The sequence below is a fragment of the Hibiscus syriacus genome, unplaced genomic scaffold, assembly GCF_006381635.1.
Source record: "Hibiscus syriacus cultivar Baekdansim isolate YM2019G1 unplaced genomic scaffold, ASM638163v2 tig00001397_pilon, whole genome shotgun sequence".
Lineage (NCBI taxonomy): Eukaryota > Viridiplantae > Streptophyta > Magnoliopsida > Malvales > Malvaceae > Hibiscus > Hibiscus syriacus.
In genome coordinates this window covers 23,388-47,943 of record NW_024061869.1, presented here as the reverse complement: position 1 = coordinate 47,943, position 24,556 = coordinate 23,388, and the positions used below count along the sequence as shown (strand labels likewise).

At 33.2% G+C, this 24,556-nt stretch overlaps 1 pseudogene; it reads right to left on the bottom strand.

Moving 5' to 3' along the window:
- Positions 1-2,354: 2,354 nt before the first annotated feature.
- LOC120126402 lies at positions 2,355-5,593 on the bottom strand (annotated as a pseudogene).
- Between the last annotated feature and the right edge of the window lie 18,963 nt (positions 5,594-24,556).

Sequence of the window (24,556 nt, the reverse complement as noted above, 5' to 3'; positions counted from 1 at the left end):
GACCGAAACTCGACCCATGCCTATCTCAAATTCATATGCTGCAATTCCCTATTTTTTTATTAACTAATTACTTGAATAACAACAATAATAAAAAAAAACTTGTTATCTTGTTTTACTGTGCCTATCGTGATTCTTTCAAACCCCAAATAATACTATAAATATGAGGAAAAATGAATGGTAATGAATCATGAATCATCAGTAATGAATCATGAATCATCAGCAATGACTTGGCAAAAAAAAAAAGAGAGTAGCAATTAATATAAACTTCAATGACTATTTTATCCCTGTATTCATGTCCATGTTTATAATCGCCAGATTTTTTAAATACATTTTTAGCCTTTTTGAATCAAAATTAAATTGTCACCAACCATTTCTTAATTTTTAAATAACAATAACGAAAAAGGATTACTTCATAGAGTATATTATTAATATTTTATATTCACGATAAAAAGTTAACTCTTTAAATTTATCAAGTGGTCTCAATGATTAAACAGAGAGTTATTTTTTCGAGATCTTGAGTTCGAATAACTATATTTGTTAGGTGTGTGTGCGTTATTGATGGTTAAAAAATATTTTGAATATGTATTATCTTTGTAATCACCCCAAATTATTTAAAAAATTAAGTTATTTGAATGAAAGATTATTTAAAATATATATATATATAATTTAATTATCTTTGTTAAATTATTTTATGGAGTTTTATGTATTATTAATTTATTTTGATTAAATTCATTCAAGAGTTGAAATATAACTGATCTTATTTATGATCTCATTAGATACTAATTTATGCAAGTAGTTTGGTAGATAATAGTGAGGTCAATGTCATTGCTCTCTTTTATGAAACTTAAACGATGATGGAAAATGTCAAAAACACGTCACATTAGAAATTTTTATCCATTTTTGCATAATTACTTTCTATTTTCTTTAAAAAGTATTTTAATAATATATTTATTTATAAATCTATAAATTCTCAAATTTTGTTAAAAAGTATTTTATTTCAATAAAATTAAGGAATGCCCACAAAAATAATTGAAAAGGCAAGCTAACTTCATATCTAACTATAAAAGGCATTTGATGCATTTCCTTCTTACAAGTATGTGATTATTTGAATGGTGATTGATAAAAGAAAATATATCATAATGTAAAGTTTTTAGGGCGAAATTGATGACAAGATTCTTTTGGTCCCTTATTACAACACAAATGTCAAAAAAAAAACATGAAATAGAAAAGTCATCTTGATTATGTATCCCAAACATAAAATTTTCACTTACAAGTTACATATCACGCACATTATTTCATTTAAAATTTCTGAAAACTTTTACTTTTGTTCCTACAATTTTAGTTTTCTTTTATTTTGATCCATGCAATGTAAAAAATAAAACTAAAAAATCAAATCCAAGTCATTAATAGTTGTCACTGATTGATAGTTACCAAAGACTTCGAATCCAAATTTTTATTTTTCTCATGTCAAACAATAAATTTATTGAAATTGGCAACACCTAAGATAATTTTAACGATTAAAATAAATTTCATCTATCATTTGTTTAACAACTAATATAAATTTTATCTGAAATGTAACATTTATATAACCTAATTCATCCGAATTATTTTATTATTCGAGATGGAATTGGAAATGCTTTACTCATTGCATTCCTTACTTTTTTTATAGTAAAAATAATGTCCTATATTTTTTCATTGTTTCAATTTTATTTTATCTCCTACAATTTCATGTAACTACTTAGGGTTATTGAAATATAATAAGTACCGAATCCGAATTCAAAACAAGTACCGCTAAAAAAGTAGCTTAGAAACAAACCCACTTCAAATAAAACCATTCGAATACTATTCCAAAAAGAACAAATAATATGATCAGAAAAGGGAAGTTGCCAGCTTGCTAGATAGAGCCTACTTGTATTTGTACCTATCGCAGCTGATCAACTTCGCCCATAATTTCCTATATTGGCAACCAAGTGAAAAGCCAATGAAATAATAATAACAATAACAATATAATAATAATAATAATAATAATAATACTTCCAGCATAACATATTCTTGATACTATATTAGTTGCTAAAATTCATTGAAAATACTTGGTAATGGAAACATCCAAGTTTCTTGCCTCCATGTTTGTTTAAATCAATGTATCAGGTTTGGTGGAAATGGAAGGAAATCTTAGGAGTTTCTGAAAATTGGTTAGAGTGGTCGAAATCACCTCACCAGTATGATCGTGTGTAAAAGAAAACGGGTCTTTGCTATGTGGCGTATTGCTTTCTTCTTGGAAATTACTGTATTTTGAAATCAAGTTATGGATGATTGCGAAAACAGGCATCTGAACAATCACTAGAACTTTACATGTAAAAAGTTGGGAAGGTCCATTAACTCATTGCAAGAGATGAATTTCAAACTAATATGCATAGAAATGTATATATGTAGAAGAATGCCAAGATTATTGGGAGGACCATATCCCTCTCCTGCTTTGATGTGGCACCTCCGCTGGTATCAGCTGAGAAAACGACTGTAATCTCTGATTCTTTGTCTCCAATGCTTAGGAAATGGGACCCTTCGTCTACCACCATTAGACCATCTTCATTTGCACTGCTAAGATGCTCACAAGGGCTCAAATCAAATTTGATTTCAGCTTTTTCCCTTGCCTTCAGATCAACACTGTTGAATCCCACCAATTGTTTTATTGGCCTTCCATTACCAGCCTTTGTTTGCCTCACAAAAAGCAACACGGCATGCTTTCCGTCCATCTTGCCATCGTTCTGAACCCCTACTGTGATTGGCAACTTGCTATTTTCACAAAGTTCAGTCCCCATCTCCGAAACCAACTTGTATCCCAGACCTATTTTATCACTTGATTGATTGTTTAGATAGACCTTACTTTTGTTAGAGGGAGAAATTCATAGGAATAGTTTGAGTAGCTGAGACCATAGCCAAATTCGAAAACCTTTGGCCCTTTGTAGAATCTGTAAGTGCGTCCAGGATAGCCTGAAGATGGTTCAGGACGCATTCTCATGTCTGTCATTGGTATTTTAGTCAAATTTTGAGGATACCAAGTAATTGGTAATCTCCCCCCTGTATACATAATTGCATTTCTATTTATCATTCAAAGAATGGAAAGTAATTGTATTCATACGAACTTGGTAACTGAAACTTCACCTGGATTATGATCACCAAATATAATTTCTGCTAAAGCGCGTCCTCCGGCTTCACCTGGATAGCCAGCCCATATAATGCTCCCAATCTTTTCATCATTCTTGGAAAAGGTTATATCCACTGGTCCTCCACAAAGAAGCACCAGAATGACAGGCTTGTTTGCAGCACTTGCAACGCTGGTAATGAGTTTTTGTTGGTGTCCAGGAAGAACCAAGTCAACACGATCATGAGATTCCCTCTCTTGGGTTTGATCCAATCCCATTACTAGTACCACCTGGTCTACTCCTTTCACTAACTTGACCGCTTCATCGGTCAAATCTGAAGAACAGTTAACTGTGCTACAACTCGGGTGATAGTTGGTGTTCTTGACATAGCTTTGCAATGCTTGCAATGGGGTAATATGTTCGCAAGGAGGGCCAGCATAGTTTCCAACAAGTGTTTCAATAGAATTGGCATTAGGGCCTATTACAGCAAGGGATGTAGTTTCTGTTTTTGCGAGTGGAAGTAGTTTGTTATTGTTTTTCTGAAGGACAATGCCATTGCGAGCAGCCTCAAGAGCAAGATTCAGGTGTTCTTGGGAGCAGACTTGGTCAGAACCGATGTTTCCAAAAGGCTGTTTAGTTGGATTTCCATTGAAAAGCCCCAGCCTCATTCTGATCGAGAAAAGGTTGTGAAGTGCTCTATCTATATCAGACTGACACTTTTTTCTTTTCGACAGCTGATCCGGTGTAGTTCTTCAAATATTCACAGCAGTCCAAGTCCATTCCTGGTAAGATGTATGATTAAAACTTCAGATTATCTTATTAGCAAGCATCCCTAAACTGGATTCATAGCAGGACTGCTGGAGCACTTAATCTACCACAAATTTAAATTATGGAGTTGATTTAACCGAAAACAAAATGCCAAATCTAATTACCGGCCTTAAGAACATCGGCCACAGCGTCTTCCGGTTCTTTAACATATCCCTGTTCATCATAAATGATTGAGACAGCATCACAGTCTGAGGTGATGTACCTGGATAGTTTTTGAACCGAACCAAGAGTTATCTTTCTGAATGACCTTTGAAAAGTTTTCTATAGGATGGTTATTGTTTTTCTGTTTTCTAAAAGGACAAGGAACTTGTCGTCGATCTTATAATTACCCATTGAAACCCCATTGTCCTCGGGCTGTTTTCGACAACAGATTGTAATCTGCACAGTTTGGTCCATTAACACGATTGTAAGCACACATTACCCCACTGGCTTTTCCTTTCTCTATGCAACTCCGGAAAGGAGGCTGATATGTGTCTGCTAAATCCTGTACAGATACCTAAACAAAATCCAGAAATGATTTTCTAATAATTCGATAATGCACTTCATAGCAAATTAGTTTAAAGTTTAAATACAAAGAAACAGTACTAATGATAAGTACTAAAATATTTGAAAGGCACAACGTACATTAGCATCAAAGACGAATCGGTTAATTCCTTTCCAGTTATCTAAATCATAAGCTGTGAAATGCTTACAGCAAGCTGAAACTTGAAGATTCTCACCAAGCTTACCACCTTCAAATGAGTCACCTTGTATTCCTCTCACAAATGAGACTGCATACTTTCCTGTAACCAATGGATCCTCACCAGGTGTTTCTTGCCCTCTTCCCCACCTTGGGTCCCTGAATATATTAATATTTGGTGTCCAAAATGTCATGCCTCTTGCTTGTCCAGCGTTATATACTCCTCTAGCTTCTATTCCAATTGCCTGTTAGTAGTCACACAATGAAAACGATAGATTATCTAAATCTAGTTTGAGCTATGCCTGTGCGCTTGTAATTAAACTAGTTTTCTTCTTAAAAAGATCGAAAATATTTTTCAATTCTATTACTCTTGGGGTTGACATTAAAGCAGAAAGATAGAATGCCAAGTAATAGGACTTGCCTGGCCAATGCGGTACCATAGATAAGGATCAAATGAAGAAGCAGTGAGGATGACTCGAGGGAAACTGGTGGCAGATTGAATTGTTCCATTGAAACGTATACCTTGGCTTATGTTGGCCACGAAGGCAACCCCATGTAAGGCCTCAGACCACCATTCATAGCCAGGGATGCCAAGTCGGGGAATGGCGGCAGCCGTGTTAACAAGTTGAGATATTTTCTCATCTAATGTGAGCCTGGAGATGAGGTCTTGAACTCTTTGGCTAATGGGAAGTGTGGTTTTGCAGAAAGGGTGGGATTTGGTTAGTGGGTCAGATGAATCACAAGAGAATGGAGGGTGATCAGTGGACTGAGCCGAGACGAGCACGAGAGAACACAAGTGAACAAGTAGAGACAGGTTCAGAAGCTTCATTTTCATTTTCTGAGTTGATAAACGATGCATGGGATTCTGGTTTGTGCACATGTTCCTGACGATCATCGTGGATTGCTTTTTAGTTCTCAAACCTTCCATTGTTCATTGACTAATTAGAAAAGGTTCATGGTCATTTGTGTAGTTGGAGAACAAAGAAGAGCAAAGAAAACGAAATATTACTTGTATAGGTTGCAATTAAAGCAATATCGATTTCCTTGGGAGTAAAGTATCAATTTGCAAGCAAATAAACCGTAGGACCAGTAAGGTAGATGCTCCAGTCTCTAGCTGTTGCAGTCAAATAGACTCAAATCAATCATTCTTGCGATTCAATCTAAAAGGGTGGGGATTATTTGTGTGAGTACAGAAATCAATTTTAAGAAATTGGTTGACTGCATTTCTTCATATTTTATGCATAATACTGTAATCAGGTAAGTCAATCATATGTTATATTTAAACTTTATGTAAGACATAAATGTAGCATTTGTAGATTGTGGTTTTTTACTTAGGAATGGTTAGATCTAGACTGTTTATAAGCCGACTTGTCGAGATCCAGGGGACCATCTGACACTTCCCTTTCATTGTAGTTTGGTCATCGGAAAACATCAAAGCCATTTAGTTTGTAGTTTGGTTAACCAGAAACAAGAAAGCTTTTAATTCTGCCTCACTTTTCTACCGTGGTTAGTTTGGTTAGCCTTGTGTACTATAATATTAGGATTAGGTCATATTATATTAATCGCCTATCCTCTGTGATTAATTTGATTTAGAATAAATAAATTACAGTGATTATTTGAAAATGTGGCTTTATAAATTGAAAGCCAGCCATCATTAGTAACATATATATTTATAAAAATTTTGTTTTCTTACAAGCCAAATGAAGCCAGACTCAAACCTTGATTTAGTGTGTGTATATATATAATGCTTAACTTCTCAAAGTTGGAAAGGTCAGGGAAAAGAGAATTGGCCGACTATGATCTGTCATTTCACATAATAAAAATATGTGTCAAAATCTGTAATATTTCATGGAATATATAAAAGGTTAATAAAATTGATGTCGTGACTTTGTGGAATATGAGGTTAAACGGAAAAATGAATTGAGCTTCTGAGTTTGTTTAACGGTGGACCAGAACTTAATGATTTCATAAATTAAAGAGAGTGTTGTTATTTTTAGAGATTTTAGGTTTGAATACTTATGCTTTGTATGGTGAAAATATGTTGTCATTAACTAAGAAAGAATATGAATAGATATTATCTTATAATTACTCAAACTATTAAAAAATTAAAATAGAGTAATGGTGGAGTAAATACTAACCTTTTGAAAAGCTGAGGAGTTTAAGCTCCGAAACATACAAATGTTGTGTGCTTAAATGCTTGCTACTCCCCAGCCCCAATTGAATTGATAAATAACAACAATATAAATTCCCATCAATGTCGTCATCCTAACTCATTTTTTTTTAATTTAGGAACAGCTCTTTGGATTTCACTTCAACCGATCTCTAATATTGGTTCAAAGATAGATTTAGTATAATGAAAACGATGTATTCGGAACAATTTTGTTTTACTAAAATTTGTTAAGGGATTCAACGGGAAAAGCTTGTCGTACACGTAAGGTTGAGATTAGCATAATCATTATTATATATGTGTTTAAGACTTATAAATATATCAACCATTTTATTATACGTAAAGTTCGAGCACCATAAAATATCAACCATTTTAATATATCAAATATAATCTAGAATTATAAAAATATATTTATAATATTATATTTTAATGAAGATATTTTGAGGGTAAAATTTGATGGGAGCATAAAAGAGTTAAGGAATTGATGGGAAAAAAGAATTTGCAAACAATTGCAGTTAAAATATTAAATTGAATAAAATGCAAAGTTAATGGACTAAATAAATAGAGTATTTTTAGTAAAAAAATAGAAATTGAAGTTACATAGGTATTCTATAGTGGTATAGGAGTATGTGGTTCAAATTTGATTAAAAAATATGGATTTAAAATGATTGATGAATTGAAGCAAAAGGAATTCATGAAAAGTTGAGGGACTAAATTGAAAAATGTTATAAAAAAAGAGAATTTGAAAGCACATAAGTATTCAACGATGGTTTAGAAGCATGTGGTTTAAATTTGGTAGAAAATGAACTTAAAATGAAGGATGAATTGAAGAAATAAGGGAAATCAAGGACTAAATCGTAAAACTGCCAAAATAATCAATCAAATTTTCAGTTTTTTAGTAATTCAAAATTTTCAAATTTCAACTTGACTCGAATAACTCGAAATTGAAAAAAAATCAATTTTTCAAGTCGAATCGAGTTTTGCTCAACTTTATGAGCGTTCAATGTTAAATAGTTGAGTGTTATCTTTAAACAAATATTGTCTTATACTTAGTTTACATCAATAAAAAAATAAATTACAACTAAATTTATATCTAATAACAATAAATGAGAGTCTAATAAAAAGACACTATTATAAAATTGGATTAAACTCCTATGCCTTTTCAATACATGAAAGGGTAAACTATACGAGGACCACCAAACTATGATCATTAATTAATATTGTCACCGAACTATTTTTTATCTCAATTCGACCACCAAATTTTTTAATTGATTTAATCAGACCATTCTCCGTTAAAATAATAATGGCGCGTCTGACGTGGCTGTTAATAAATTGGCATAATTGTATATTTGGTCCTTAATATTTACATATTCTATCAATTTAGTCATTATTTTAATTCAATTAAATAAATTTAACTATCCAATTAAAAACATGACACGTGTCAATACATAATTGGAAGGTTTTATTTATGAAATTGTAAATTATTTAATTTAATATTTTTATCCAATCAGGTGGTGACACGTGTCACCACCCCGATTGGAATGGAAAATTGAAGAAAAAGATGCAACTAGGGAGGATCAAACCTATGCCTTTGGGGGGAGAATAACCAGACGCCCAAACTGTTGGGCCAAAGCTCTCCAATGATTTTAACTTACAACAATTTGTATTTGACTTCTAAAAGTTTGTTAATGATAAAAAAATTAAACAAATTATTTGTTTAAATAAATTAATTTTTCTTTCACCGTTAATCGAACTAAAATTTATTTGAAAATTATTAGCCGAACCAAATCAATTGATTTTTTTTCTTTAACATTAATCGAACCGAAATTATTTGACCGTTAATCGAACCCAAATTTATTTGAAAATTATTAACCGAACCAAATTAACCGAATTTTTTTCTTTAACATTAATCGAACCGAAATTATTTGACCATTAATCGAACCGAAATTTATTTGAAATTTATTAACCAAATTTTTTTCTTTAACCATTAATCAAACCAAAATTATTTAACCGTTAATCGAACCCAAATTTATTTGAAAATTATTAACTGAATTAACCGAATAAAATAAATTATTTTTCTTTAATCGTTAATCGAACCGAAATTTATTTGAAAAGTATTAACCGAACCAAATCAACTGATTTTTTCTTTAACCATTAATCGAACCGAAATTATTTAACAGTTAATCGAATGCAAATTTATTTGAAAATTATTAACCGAATTAACCGAATAAAATAAATTATTTTTCTTTAACTGTTAATCGAACCAAAATTTATTTGAAAATTATTAACCGAACCAAATCAACGGATTTTTTCTTTAACCATTAATCGAACCGAAATTATTTGGCCGTTAATCGAATCGAAAATTATTAACTAAATAAAATAAATTATTTTTCCTTAACCGTTAATAGAACCGAAATTTATTTGAAAATTATTAACTGAATTGAATTTTCAAATAAATTTGGGTTCGATTAATGGTTAAAGAAAAAATCGATTGATTTGGTTCGGTTAATAATTTCCATATAAATTTCGGTTCGATTAACGGTTAAAGAAAAATAATTTATTTTATTCTGTTAATTCGGTTAATATTTTTCAAATAAATTTGGGTTCGATTAACGGTCAAATAATTTTGGTTCGATTAATGGTTAAAGAAAAAATTTGGTTAATAATTTTTAAATAAATTTTGGTTCGATTAACGGTCAAATAATTTCGGTTCGATTAATATTAAAGAAAAAAATTTGATTAATTTGGTTCGGTTAATAATTTTCAAATAAATTTAGGTTCGATTAACGGTCAAATAATTTTGGTTCGATTAATGTTAAAGAAAAAAATCGATTGATTTGGTTCGGTTAATAATTTTCAAATAAATTTCGGTTCTATTAACGGTTAAAGAAAAATTAATTTATTTAAACAAATAATTTGTTTAATTTTTTTATCATTAACAAACTTTTAGAAGTCAAATATAAATTGTTGTAAAATATAACTATTGGGGAGGTTTGGCCCAACGGTTTGGGCTCCTGGTTATTTTCCCCCAAAGGCACATGTTCGATCTCTTGATTGTATTTTTGTTCTTCAATTTTCCATTTCAATCGGGGTGGTGACACGTGTCACCACTTGATTGGATAAAATTCATTAAATAAAATAATTTAAAATTCATAAATAAAACCTTCCAATCATGTATTGACATGTGTCATATTCTAATTGGATAGTTAAATTTATTTAATTGAATTAAAATAGTGACTAAATTGATAGAATATGTAAATATTAAGGACCAAATATATAATTATGTCAATTTATTAACAGCCACGTCGGATGCGCCGTTATTTTTTTAACGGAGAGTGGTCTGATTGAATCAATTAAAAAATTTGGTGGTCGAATTTAGACAAAAAATAGTTCGGTGGCAAGATTGATTAATGACCATAGTTTGGTGGTCCCCGTGTAGTTTACCCTGCATGAAATCTATAAATTCAATTTTGCCATAATATTTTCTCATCTTCGTTCTTGTATATAATTTTGTGTACACTAAGATTAGTGTCGTAACCGGTTTTCGTCCGAGCACGAAATATTTATTTTGGCGGGGAAATTGATGTGAATAAATGGTTTTGAAAATAATTTGGGAGTCGCCATCGGCCTTTTGGGTCAGGTAGGTCGAATACCTAAAAAATATCTTTTAAAAGAGTTTTTAAGAAAACATCAATTAAAAGATAAACTGATCTTCGTTTTAACCAAAAATTCGTTCTTTTTAATAATAAAAGGGATTCGTGGTCGGTTACGTTTAGGGAAGGATTAGCACCCCTACAACGCCCAAAATTGGTACTTTTTAATTATAAATTGTCTCTATTATTAGAAGAAAAAATTTCGAATATATTTAATTCATAATCTTTTTATTTCAAATTTATAATTTTAAGAAAATATATTAATATATAAATAAGATATTTATTTATTTAGAAATATCAGAAAAGGGCTTCTAGGTACCTTAAGACAGTTCTTTCCTTCTATATTAATAAATAAAAACGTAATAAAACTAAATTATAATTTTTATAATAATTAGTTTTAAAATACCAAAATAGGACATCCAGTTGTATTAAGACTGCCCTTTTCTTTAATATGGAAAATAAATAAACATTATTAAATAAATAATATATATATTTATAATATAGTAAAACAATAATTAAAGTAATGATTTAAAATATATTAAAATAATAAAAATTAAGTAAAAAAATAACTAAACAATGACTATAAATAAATAAAATAATAATAAATGTAAAATTATTTAAAATAATGAACATAACTTGAATCATCATAAAATAAAATTACTAATAGTGTAATTAATCCTTAATTAATTAATCATTGATTAAAATAAAATTTATCAAAGTTTAAAGGCTCTATCTCGAATAAATAAAAACTTTAAGTGCTAAAAATGTAATTTAGCCTTATTTAATTAATCGGATTAAAATAAATGTTAATAAAATTATAAGGTACTAAATCAGTTATTTACCCTAAATATATATATAAACTGATAATGACTAAAATGTAATAAAATAAAATTGAATGACATAATTAAAAGAATCAAAATTTGCTTCCAGTGACTAATTTGTAATGTTATAAACTCGGAGTGACTGCGGAAAGGGTTTACCCATGATGGAAATTACACAGATACCCTCCCCAGAACGACGTCGTTTGGGGAGGGTTTTAAATACTGTTGAAACATTTTAATATTTCGATATAACAAATTAAGTTAAATGGATTTTAAGATTTTCCAAATGATTTTCTAAGTATATTCGATATAACTATTCGAATATCAAAACATTACTCCAAATATTTCAAAAATCATTTTTTGATCCTTACTTAAGTGTAAAATTAAGTTTTAATCATAAAACAATTTCAAAATATTTTACAAAGTATTTCGAACCAATTCAAAACCAAAAATTCCAGAATACTCAGAGGGAACCGATTCCCCCCATAGGAGGAACCGATTCCCCCTGAATGGTTTGGCTCCGAGATTTCCAGAATGCTCGGAGGGAACCGATTCCCCCAAGGGGGTACCGATTCCCCCCTGTTCAACGGTCGAAATATTTGAATTTTACACTTAGGGAACCGATTCCCTATGATAGGGAACCGATTCCCCCCACTGTCCAAGCTGTTTTATTAAATGTTTTCACACTAAAACGGCTATAATATCTTCTCTAATTATCCCCAACGTTCAGAAGTGATTCAAGGTGTATTTAAGCAAGCTTAGAAGCCATTGATCAACAACAAGAAACATCAAGCAACTAGAATCAAGAGAGAATCAAAGAGAAAGCATCAAACCTCAAGTTTGAGCATTTCAAGCCCATTTTCATTCAATATTTATTTTGCTTTCAAGAACACTATTTGTGCTCAATTGTATTCATCTTTGAGTGTTCTTTTCTTTGTTCTAGAATTGTGCAAACATCTTACCTTGTGAGGTTTTCTTGTAAGTTTGCAAATTTGTAATCTTCTCTTTGAGAAAAGAGTGTTCTCAAGAGTTGGGGTATACTCTTGAGGGAATTGTAAGGTTATCTCTTTGGCCTCAAAAGAAAGAACAAATTAGTGAATTTGTTGGAAAATCCTTAGTGTGGATAGCTAAGGTAGTGGACGTAGACTTTGTTTGAGAAAGTCGAACCACTGTAAATCGCTGTGCAATTGCTTTCAATTTTCTGCAAAAGCTTCCACAAAATTTTTATTGCCAATTCACCCCCCTCTTGGCCAATTTCGTCATTCGATTAACTCAACAATTGGCATCAGAGCCTAACTCATTTGAAGGTTTAATCGCCTCTTGAGTCGATCCGGGAAGAGTTACATCGATTACAAAGTCATCAATGGCCTCCACTTCAAACTTCGACTCCGGTCTTGATTCGATGCCCGTCAACAAGCCTCCTTTCTTCAATGGAGCTAACTATGCATATTGGAAGAATAGAATGATGTACTTCATTCAAGCAAGTGACATGGGAGCATGGAATGCTGTAGAAGAAGGATACATCAAACCTCTCACTCATCCAAGGTTGTGGAGTGAAGGAGAGACAAGAATGTTCCAGCTCAACTCCAAAGCCATCCATATTATTTTTTGTGCTCTTGGACCAGATGAATACGGAAGAGTTTCATCGTGTACAACCGCCAAAGAAATATGGGACAAACTTCAAGTCACACATGAAGGTACAGATGAGGTAAAGAAATCAAAAATTAGTATTCTAACGCATAGCTATGAAAATTTCAGGATGAAACCAAATGAAGACATCAAAGCTATGACGGATAGATTTTCAACGATTGTCAATGGTCTCAAATCATATGGAGAGATCATCTCAAATGAAAAGCTTGTGAGGAAGTTAGTCTACTCCCTCCCAAAATCATGGCAATCAAAGAAGACGGCAATCATCGAGTCTAAGGACCTATCGTCCTTAACTCTTGAAGAACTTATCGGTTCACTCCTCACTCATGAGATGATGCTTGAAGATGAGGTGGACCTTGATAAAGTTGAAGAGACACCAAAGGAGAAGGAGAAGAAGAAAAACATTGGAGTTGCTCTCAAATCCACAAAAGATGAGAGTGATTCTAATGATGATGATGACGAGGAAATGGCATTGTTTGCCAAACGGTTCAGAAAAATGATGAGACCTTACCAAGGAAGAAAATTCAAACGAAACGAAGGCCTCAAAAATGAACCAAAAGAGAAGGACCCAATCATTTGCTATGAATGCAAAAAGCCGGGGCATGTCAAATATGATTGCCCACAATTGAAGAAAAAGGGTCAATCAAAGAATAAGCACAAGGCTCATGTGGCTACATGGAGCGATGAAGAAGGTTCCGATGAAGAGGAACAAGAAGTAGCAAACTTGTGCTTGATGGCATTCGGGGAAGATTCTAAGGTAACCTCTAACTCATCTGATTTTGATGATTTATCTTATGATGAGCTATTAGAGGAATATAATGGGTTAGCTTCGGATTATGAGAAATTATTTTTAAAATATAAAAATGATGTTTCAAAATTGAAAAATGAAAATAAACTCATATCCAAAACCAACAATGATCTTGAAAGTAAAATTAAAGATTTGCAAATCAAACTAGAAGAGTTTGAAAAGAAAAATTTAGATTTGCAAAATTTACTTTCAAAGGTCAATGATGATCATCAAAAGAAAATTGATGATCTTAAAATCTCTTTTGAAAAAGTTGGAACAAAACGTTTTGAAAAAGGAGAAAATTCAAAATCCAACTTTGTTAGAAAAGATTTTAGAAACTACAATCATAGAAATCCTCAACGAACCTTAAATGGTAAAATATTTAGAAGTATATGGGTTCCTAAAGGACTCATTACTACTAAAGATAAAGATATCCTACAAAAATGGATACCTAAGGGAACTAGGATTTTGGAAACTAATGAATATGGACCCAAAAGAATTTGGGTACCAAAAATCAAAAATTAATCTATGTTTGTAGGGAAAGGAGCATTGCTACAAGGCACGGGAAACAAATTCAAACTCATGGTACCTTGATAGTGGATGCTCAAGACATATGACCGGAGACAAAAACCGGTTCATTGAGCTTAACGCCAAAAATGGAGGAGAAGTGACTTTTGGAGACAATTCAAAAGGTCACATTGAAGGTATTGGTACAATAGGTAATACCTCTTCCATACAAATTAAAAATGTTTTATATGTGAATGGATTAAAGCATAATCTATTGAGTATTAGTCAATTATGCGATAAAGGATTCAATGTCTTATTTGAAATTAATGGTTGTAAAGTCATTGACATTGCATCTAATCGGATTATGCTTGTTGGTCATAGAATAGGAAACATTTACATGGTGCATTTAGATTCTATTGATATGACTAATTTATGCCTAGTTGCTAAGGATGAGCATGATAGTTGGTTATGGCATAGGAGACTAGGTCATGCTAGTATGAGTGTTTTGCAACGGCTAATTCAAGGTGATTTAGTTCGAGGGTTGCCTAAGCTTAAATTTGATAATGATAAAATCTGTGATGCTTGTGCTAAAGGAAAACAAAAACGAGTTTCTTTTAAATCTATTAATGATGTATCAACTAGTAGAGTATTACAATTGATCCATTTAGATCTTTTTGGGCCAACTAGAACTACTAGCTTGGGAGGAAAACAATATGCATTTGTCTTGGTAGATGACTATTCTAGATACACTTGGGTTCTATTCTTAAGTACTAAAGATGAAGCATTAGAAAATTTCATCACATTTTCAAAAATAATCCAAAATGAAAAAGGTTACTCTATCACTAGTGTTAGAAGTGATCATGGAACTGAATTTGAAAATCTTGGATTTATTGAGTTTTGTAATTCTAACGGTATTAGCCACAATTTTTCAGCACCTAGAACCCCTCAACAAAATGGAGTTGTTGAGAGGAAAAATCGAACTTTAGAAGAAATGGCTAGAACCATGCTTTGTGAAAATAATTTGCCAAAATATTTTTGGGCGGAAGCCACAAATACCGCTTGTTATGTTGTAAATCGAGTAATGATTAGGCCAATTTTAAAGAAAACTCCATATGAAATTCTCAAAATAAAAAGCCTAACATTAGCTATTTTCATCCTTTTGGATGTAAATGTTTTGTTTTAAACAACGGTAAAGAAAATCTTGGTAAATTTGATGCTAAAAGTGATGAAGGAATTTTTCTGGGTTATTCCTTAAATTCTAAAGCTTATCGTGTATTTAATAAAAGAACTTTAGTTGTAGAAGAGTCTATACATGTTGTTTTCGATGATAATCCCCTTCCGAGGAAGGATTCTTCTGTTAATGATGATGTAGGTATTGTACAAGCAAATGACGTTAGACATTACGTTGGAGAATCATCATCAAAGGAAGAAACAAAAATGAGGAAACTCATGATCCCCTCGAGAATCCAACCATTGAAGAAAGGGAAGTATCTTTTCCAAGAGAGTACAACTATGTCAAGGATGGTGAAATTATAGGTGATCTATCAAAAGGGGTAACTACTCGATCTTCTCTTAGAAATATCTGTAATTATGTTGCATTTATTTCATGCATAGAGCCTAAGAACATCAAAGAAGCATTAAAAGATGAACATTGGATTATGGCTATGCAAGAAGAATTAAATCAATTTGAGAGAAGTAAAGTATGGACATTAGTTGAAAGGCCTAGTGATAAATCTACTGTAGGTACTAGATGGGTTTTTAGAAATAAACTTGATGAAAGTGGTAATATAGTGAGGAACAAGGCTAGACTTGTTGCTCAAGGCTATACTCAAGAAGAAGGCATAGACTATGATGAAACATACGCTCCCGTAGCTAGGATGGAAGCAATTAGAATGTTATTAGCATTTGCATGTTTCAATGAATTTAAATTATATCAAATGGATGTTAAAAGTGCATTTTTAAATGGTTTTATAAAAGAAGAAGTGTACGTGGAACAACCTCCAGGTTTTGAAGATTCAAATTTTCCGGATCATGTTTTAAAATTGACAAAAGCTCTTTATGGTTTAAAACAAGCTCCTAGAGCTTGGTATGAAAGATTGTCAAATTTTTTAATTGAAAAGGTTTTTTAAAAGGAAAGGTTGACACTACATTGTTTTTAAAGAGAAAAGGTAAAGATTTATTAGTAGTTCAAATTTATGTTGATGATATAATATTTGGTTCTACTAATGATGTTCTTTGTCAAGAATTTTCTAAGCTAATGCAAAGTGAATTTGAGATGAGCATGATGGGGGAGCTCTCATTTTTCTTGGGACTCCAAATCAAGCAAAGAAAAGATGGCATCTTCATTAATCAAGCTAAGTACGTCAAAGATATGCTCAAGAAGTTTGGACTGGAAAATGGGAAACCTCATAACACTCCAATGAGCTCTTCAACAAAGCTTGACTTAGATGAAGGAGGTAAATGTGTAGATGTTAAATTATATAGGTCAATGATTGGCTCTTTGCTTTATCTAACTGCAAGTAGACCGGACATTATGTTTAGTGTTTGCTTATGTGCTAGATTTCAATCATGTCCTAAGGAATCACATTTACTAGCTGTTAAGAGAATCTTTAGATACCTTAAGGACACTCATAGTTTAGGACTTTGGTATCCTAGAGACTCTAGTTTTAGCTTGCATGCTTTTTCTGATGCGGATTATGGAGGATGCAAATTAGATAGGAAAAGCACCTCCGGTACTTGCCAATTCCTTGGAAATATGCTGATTTCTTGGTTTTCAAAGAAACAAAATTGTGTTGCATTATCTACCACTGAAGCTGAATACATTTCAGCTGGTAGTTGTTGTGCACAAGTTTTATGGATGAAACAACAACTTTTTGATTATGGAATTGAAGTAGGTACTATTCCTATCAAGTGTGACAATACTAGTGCTATTTGTCTCACTAAAAATCCCATCCAACACTCTAGAACTAAGCACATTGAAATAAGACATCACTTCATTAGAGACCATGTCACTAAGGAAGATGTAGTTCTAGAATTTGTTGATACTTTGCACCAATTAGCGGATATCTTTACAAAACCCTTAGACAAGGAAAGATTTTGGACACTTAGGAGAGAATTAGGTTTAACTGACCTATCTTCACTTAGTGTTTAAAATAATTTTAGCACTTTTAATAAATACTGAAAAATGCTTACTATATAATTTTTGATTGCATTCTTGCTATTAATTAGGGGGAGTTTGTGATTCTTAGTGAAAATTAATTTTATGTTCAAAAATCGATTAAAGATTAATTTAATTGTTTGAACATAATTAATTTTTGATATATGAGTTGTCAATACCACTAGAAAAGATTAATTTAGCATTTTGTGCTTAAAAAAAAATCGGATTTTAGCATTTTGGTGCAGAGGGAATCGATTCCCCCCTGAGGGAACCGATTCCTCCTTTGAAGGGGAACCGATTCCCCCCACAGGGGAATCGATACCCCCCTGGGGTTCTGTTAAAATCGAACAGAAAACCCCAAAATCCCAAACCCTCATTTTATTATTTCTTCCGCCGTTTTCACCCTCTAAACCCCTCAAATCTCCATTTTTACCTCAAATCAACGATATTAATCGGAATTTGCTTCATAAATCATCTTCCAAACCTGTTGGAATCATTAAAATCGTGCAAACATCAACTAAATCCCCTCAATCTTCATATTTCAAGGTAAATTTTTCTAAACTCTTTATTTCATTATTTTTGAACATAGGATTAGTTTCAATTAGTTCTAGGTTGAAATAGTGATCGGGCATTGATTATTTAGTGATTAGAAACTAGATGTTACAACTAATTTCATCAAAATTAAATTGTTATTATGAAAAACTATACATATATTGTTTCTCAAAACCATATTTTTCAAAAGTTTTTCAAGAACTTTGCCCATTAGGATTGTTTTAGAGAATCTTGAAATATTGAGGACTCATTTGAGTTTTGGGATTAATTGAATTGCATACACTTGTTTTAAAATTGCAGGTTATTATATCTATTCCGATTTCCTTCACCATGTCAAATCCTAAACGTCCTAGGTCTTCATCTAGTCGTTCTAGTCGTCAACCAAATCCACCTCAAAATCCTCCTTCTATTCCAATTTCTAATCCCAATCCCACTGATCCTAACTTGACTATCCAAAATTCGTGTTTCAATCATCCTGGGTCTAGAAATCACCGATATTGGTATTATCAATATTTCGATTCTTACAAAATCCGGGAAGAACGTATTCCTTCTCGTCAAGCTATGTTAGCTATCGATTTTAAATATCTTCCCATTTTACAAGAATGGAAATTTGATAAACTATTTGATCTTGAACCCATCGTTTACCATCAACTTGTTCGTATATTCTACTCTAATGCTGTATGTGTTAAAAACCAAGCTGAAACAGAAACTATAGGAATTCGTTCCTACCTCCTAGGACAATTCTTATATATTGACCCGGCATATATAGCCAATACATTTGGATTAGATAATGATGGTATCTCGAATGAAAAACAAATTTTAGGTTCTCGTTACAAAAGAAGAGATAGTGCGAGTGTCTTAGACCTACATGAGCGTTTTCTTCATCTAATGATTTCTTGGTGGTTTCGACCATCCGGAGGTCGTTATTCTACTCTTAGAGCTTTGGATCTTTGGTGGTTACATTGTTTCGAAAACCGTATTAAAATTAACCTACCTCAGATTATTTTTGCTGAAATTGTTGAAACCGTAAATCTTGTTCCTAACAAGAAACACTGTTCATCTCTAGTTTACGGTTGCTTTTTGAGTAATCTGTTTTCCAAAGCCGGGCTTAGAGTAAGTCTAGATGCCGTTTTTCCTCTTAAGAAACAAATAAATCTTCTTTCCTTAACGAGAGCGGGATGGGTAAAGGACAAAGAAACCGGTGAATGGGTTCGTTCTTCTACTCCGGGAGCTAGTTCTTCACAAGCTCCACCCGAAGCTGACGAAGATCCCGAGTTTGAACAATTAATGAGGGATATTGATGAAGTTGAAGAAGAACCTGATCAGCCCGAAGAGCAGCCCGAGGAGCAAGCACAACAAACGCATCAAATGCCTCCATATTTTCAATCCTTTATGGAGACATTCGATTACCGATACGCTACCATGGACTCGCGTTTTCCTCTATAGAGTCTCATTTATCCACAATGGGAGCTCAACAATTAGAGATTCTTCGGGAGATGCGTGCAAACAATGAATCAACCAACGCTCGTATAAATGAACTCACACACGAGATGGCCGCCATGCGAGCCCGTTTTCCTCCTACCGATCCGGATGCTTGATTTTATGTTTAGCTTTAAAACTTTGAACAAAATGAATATTGTTTCAACATTTTGATATGTTTGATTTTGTGGATTGTTGGATTTTGGATATATGAATGGTGTGAACTTATATGTTTGGTGTGTTTTATTCATTTTTGCATCATTTACATTATCATTAGCAATATGACCAATTTTGCCATATCACATTATTTATGAATATTGATTTATGAAACTAATGGCTAACCTCTCTTTTGATTATGATCTTAGCAGCTTAAGCTTATAATTAATAAATCAATTGGCTAAATGATTTACAAAACCTTGTTTTACAATGTCTTTTTGATTTAACAAAAAGGGGGAGAAGAATAAGTGTTAAAAGTGTTAAAGTAAGGGGGAGTAATTTCTAATTTTAATTTTCTAATTTCAAAACTTGATTTCAAAAATCTTAAAATTACTAAAATGTTTTGTTATATCAAAAAGGGGGAGATTGTTGAAACATTTTAATATTTCGATATAACAAATTAAGTTAAATGGATTTTAAGATTTTCCAAATGATTTTCTAAGTATATTCGATATAACTATTCGAATATCAAAACATTACTCCAAATATTTCAAAAATCATTTTTTGATCCTTACTTAAGTGTAAAATTAAGTTTTAATCATAAAACAATTTCAAAATATTTTACAAAGTATTTCGAACCAATTCAAAACCAAAAATTCCAGAATACTCAGAGGGAACCGATTCCCCCCCATAGGAGGAACCGATTCCCCCCTGAATGGTTTGGCTCCGAGATTTCCAGAATGCTCGGAGGGAACCGATTCCCCCCAAGGGGGTACCGATTCCCCCCTGTTCAACGGTCGAAATATTTGAATTTTACACTTAGGGAACCGATTCCCTATGATAGGGAACCGATTCCCCCCACTGTCCAAGCTGTTTTATTAAATGTTTTCACACTAAAACGGCTATAATATCTTCTCTAATTATCCCCAACGTTCAGAAGTGATTCAAGGTGTATTTAAGCAAGCTTAGAAGCCATTGATCAACAACAAGAAACATCAAGCAACTAGAATCAAGAGAGAATCAAAGAGAAAGCATCAAACCTCAAGTTTGAGCATTTCAAGCCCATTTTCATTCAATATTTATTTTGCTTTCAAGAACACTATTTGTGCTCAATTGTATTCATCTTTGAGTGTTCTTTTCTTTGTTCTAGAATTGTGCAAACATCTTACCTTGTGAGGTTTTCTTGTAAGTTTGCAAATTTGTAATCTTCTCTTTGAGAAAAGAGTGTTCTCAAGAGTTGGGGTATACTCTTGAGGGAATTGTAAGGTTATCTCTTTGGCCTCAAAAGAAAGAACAAATTAGTGAATTTGTTGGAAAATCCTTAGTGTGGATAGCTAAGGTAGTGGACGTAGACTTTGTTTGAGAAAGTCGAACCACTGTAAATCGCTGTGCAATTGCTTTCAATTTTCTGCAAAAGCTTCCACAAAATTTTTATTGCCAATTCACCCCCCTCTTGGCCAATTTCGTCATTCGATTAACTCAACAAATACCCTAAACGCCTGGCCCGAAGGGCCAAGCTTCTCATTTGCCTATTTCCATTCTCTCTCAAAACGAGAGAACCAGAGTTCTCTCTGGTTTCTCTCTAGTTTCCCTCGCCGGAGGGAAACCGGCAGCCATAGGCCACCGTACTCCGCCGCCGACCACCGCCGCCGGCCACCGTAACGGTGGACGGAATTCACCAAAAACACCCCCAAAGCGTAGATCTAAACGCCCTAAGACCGATTCCGGTCTTTGTTTTCCCTAAAAGACTCCTAATCGGAGTAAATCTACGAAAATACCTTCGGTATTTTCTGTTCTCCGGCGATGTATAGTGCTTCCGACGGTGGTCAAGGCTCCAAGGGTAAGTTTCTTTCTTCTTTCTTTGCTTTCTGTTTTGGTTTTATGTTGGTTGTGGGTTCGTTGGTAGCTTTCTGTCTTCCCTTTTTTTTCTTTTTCTTTGCTGGATCTCTCGTTTCTCTCGTGTTCTCCGTTGCTCTCTGTCTTTGCTCTCCTCCTTTTTTTTGCAGGTTCAGTGGTGGCTTTTATAGCCACCACAGTGTACTCCTCGGACCGGTCCGATCTAGCATCTTTGGTGAGTCACCAAGCTATGGCGGTGACTCACCATAGAGCACTGATTTGGTGAGGCAGCTGGCTTCTGGAAAGCTCGACGAGGTCGGCGTCGTGGAAGCAGTAGCGTCGGCAGCAACTGGTTGGACCATCTGTCATCAGAGAGTCGGTCGTCGGGGTGGCTTCAGGGGTGGCGCCGCATCTGGAAACGGCTGGCTGCTAGGGTTAGAAACCCTAGGGTTTTCCATCTGGAACCCTTTTGGGCCGTTGGATCTTGCCAGATCCAACGGCTGATGATGTTGACGGCGGCTGGGGGCTAGGGTTTGAAAACCCTAGCTGAAACCCCAAATTGATTCAGGGTTTCCATTTGGGTTTGGGATTTGAATGTAATTGGGCTGTGATTTGGGCTTTGTAATATTTAAATAATAAATAATATTACTAATAATAATAATAATAATAATAATAATAATAATTTAAAATGAAAAAATTGATTTCTACAATTAGAATTAGATCATATTATGTCAATTGTTTATCTTCAGTGATTAGTTTAATTTAGAATAAAGAAACTATGATGGTTATTCAACAATAATTATTATTTAAATTTGGTAAGGGATTCAACAATTTTGTTATACTAATTTTCATATATTTTTTATTATTTAATTTTATTAAATTATTTTAACTTCGTCATGAATTTATCCATGTCAACCATTCCATAACTATTGGTGTCCACTCTCACCATTTTCTTGCACTCTTCCAAGCTGCAACTCTCCCCAAGCCTCTTTAATATCTCCATCACTTCATCTGTACTTCTTTAATCTGGCATGCTTATATGTTTGAATCGCTTGCCACAAATGTGATCATTATTTTTTACGAAAATTCCTTAACAATGACATAGTCATATCACCTCCCCTTCAAAATTAATTCTTCCCGACATTTTTTTAATTCCTTTTTTTATAACCAAAACTTTCCATGATCATCCCGTAAAAACCAGCTCCAGCTTAATAAAGCAATCATCAATTACAGAAGAAACACTTGCATGGATCACTACGTACTGTACCCCACACCTTCAGCCACAACACCTTCGTAACTTATCCTTTCTTCTTAAGCTTTTAGATGAATAAAAATATAAAAGTAATTAATGAATTGTGTGTGTTTATCTTCTGAGTTTTTTTTAATCAGGTTTTCTTCGCATGGTGTGTTCCTGGTCTTCCGGTAATGTTATTATTATTATTGCATGTGATGATGCTCTCTCAAGCAAGTACAATTTCATAAATGATAAATCTTTCTCCCAAATGATTATCATCTAATGGAGTTGTTGATTTGATTATTAATTGTCCATGCCAAGTTCTTAAGTTTTAATAATATCTTAAGTTTTACCGAGTTTTCATTTGATTTGGGCTCTAGGTTCTTCTCTCCAAGTAAGTTTGTTTTTCTTAGTCCTTTTATTCTTTGGCGTTTATAGATTAACTGTTTGGTTGTTGAGAATAGAGAAAAGGTAGATATCAATAGTAAGTCAACAAATAGATAGCCCTAAAGCTTCTGCTTTTTATTCTTCAATGATTGTATTTTTGACTTTCTGATATCTTAGTTCATTCAAATTCATGTAGACCTGGCCAAAATTTCCCTCAAAAGATTCTCTCTTTTACTGAGATTTGAATTGTTGGGGTTTCTGGAAAAACAAGAAAAAAAAATTAACCCACTGTTAATATTCATCATGGGGATAGTTTTCTCACCTATCATTGCAGAGTGCAGACCCAGTTGAAAGATAAACAAACATTGTTAGATTCATTGAACATATTCATAATCGTTCAAGCTCTCTCAAATGTAGCACGGAAGCTTCTGTTTGCATGCAGCTAGCACCTGGATTGCAGTTTCATGCATTAGTGACAATTCCAAAGTTATCGGTCTGCATTTTCCTGGAATGGGATTCCAAGGCCCTATTCCACCCAATGCCATTTCTGGTTCATTCCCTTCGTATTTTGTCCAACTCAAGAACTTGACCACACTTTATCTCAAATTCAATGAGTTTTCCACATAATAGTTTCCTTGGATTCCGATGTAAGCTTTTGAAGAGTGCAAGAAATTGGCTTGGAGAAAAACTGCAGAAGAAGTGAAGATATTTAGGAGGTTTAGCTTGGAGGAGTGTAAGAAAATGATAGTAGCAATGGACACCATGGGGATGGAATGAATGTATTCATGACCATGATAAAATAGCTTAATAAATTAAAGAATAAAAAATATATAGAAATTAAAAGGTTGAATAGTCGAATAAGTGAGGAAAGTTTGAGTTAAAATTAAATACATAAATTTCAGTTATTAAATTAAAAAAAATTGAATGACCAAAATGAGAGGAAGAATAAATTTAGTAATAATTTATGTAATTTATCCTTTAAAAAATGTGGTGGCATCAGATCCAAAATAAGTCCAAATTCAACCTCGTAAACACTAGCGACCGGAGGCCTATCGGGTGAAGTGAAGCCATGAAGTCATTCACGAACGTCATTTCCGAGGCAGGGACTCCCAGATGATCTAAATCTTTTTCTTTTGGTTTTAATTTGGCCGATCAAACTCAACATGTCAAATTGTCCCACAGCCGAAAAGCAAAGCGGTAGCCGATTACCCCTTGCTTGCCAATCGAACCCACCATCCTAGGCTAACCCTAGTTCAGTTTATGCTTACTTCAACGACGTTTAGAGACGGGCAATTTCAGCGACCAGTCAATCGCGATACGCCACGTGCTGAAACCAGAGAGTGACAAAAGGTAATGGATATAGTCTTCTCAGCTTAACACGTGGATAGACCAAGTCGTTAATCACGGTCTCCAGAGTAAAGATGGGTCCCACGCGTTATTATTGTTATCAATTTACTTTCTAAAGAGATTAGCAATTAGGAAGTCTAAAAATATCAGTCAAGGGTACTGTATATATTAAC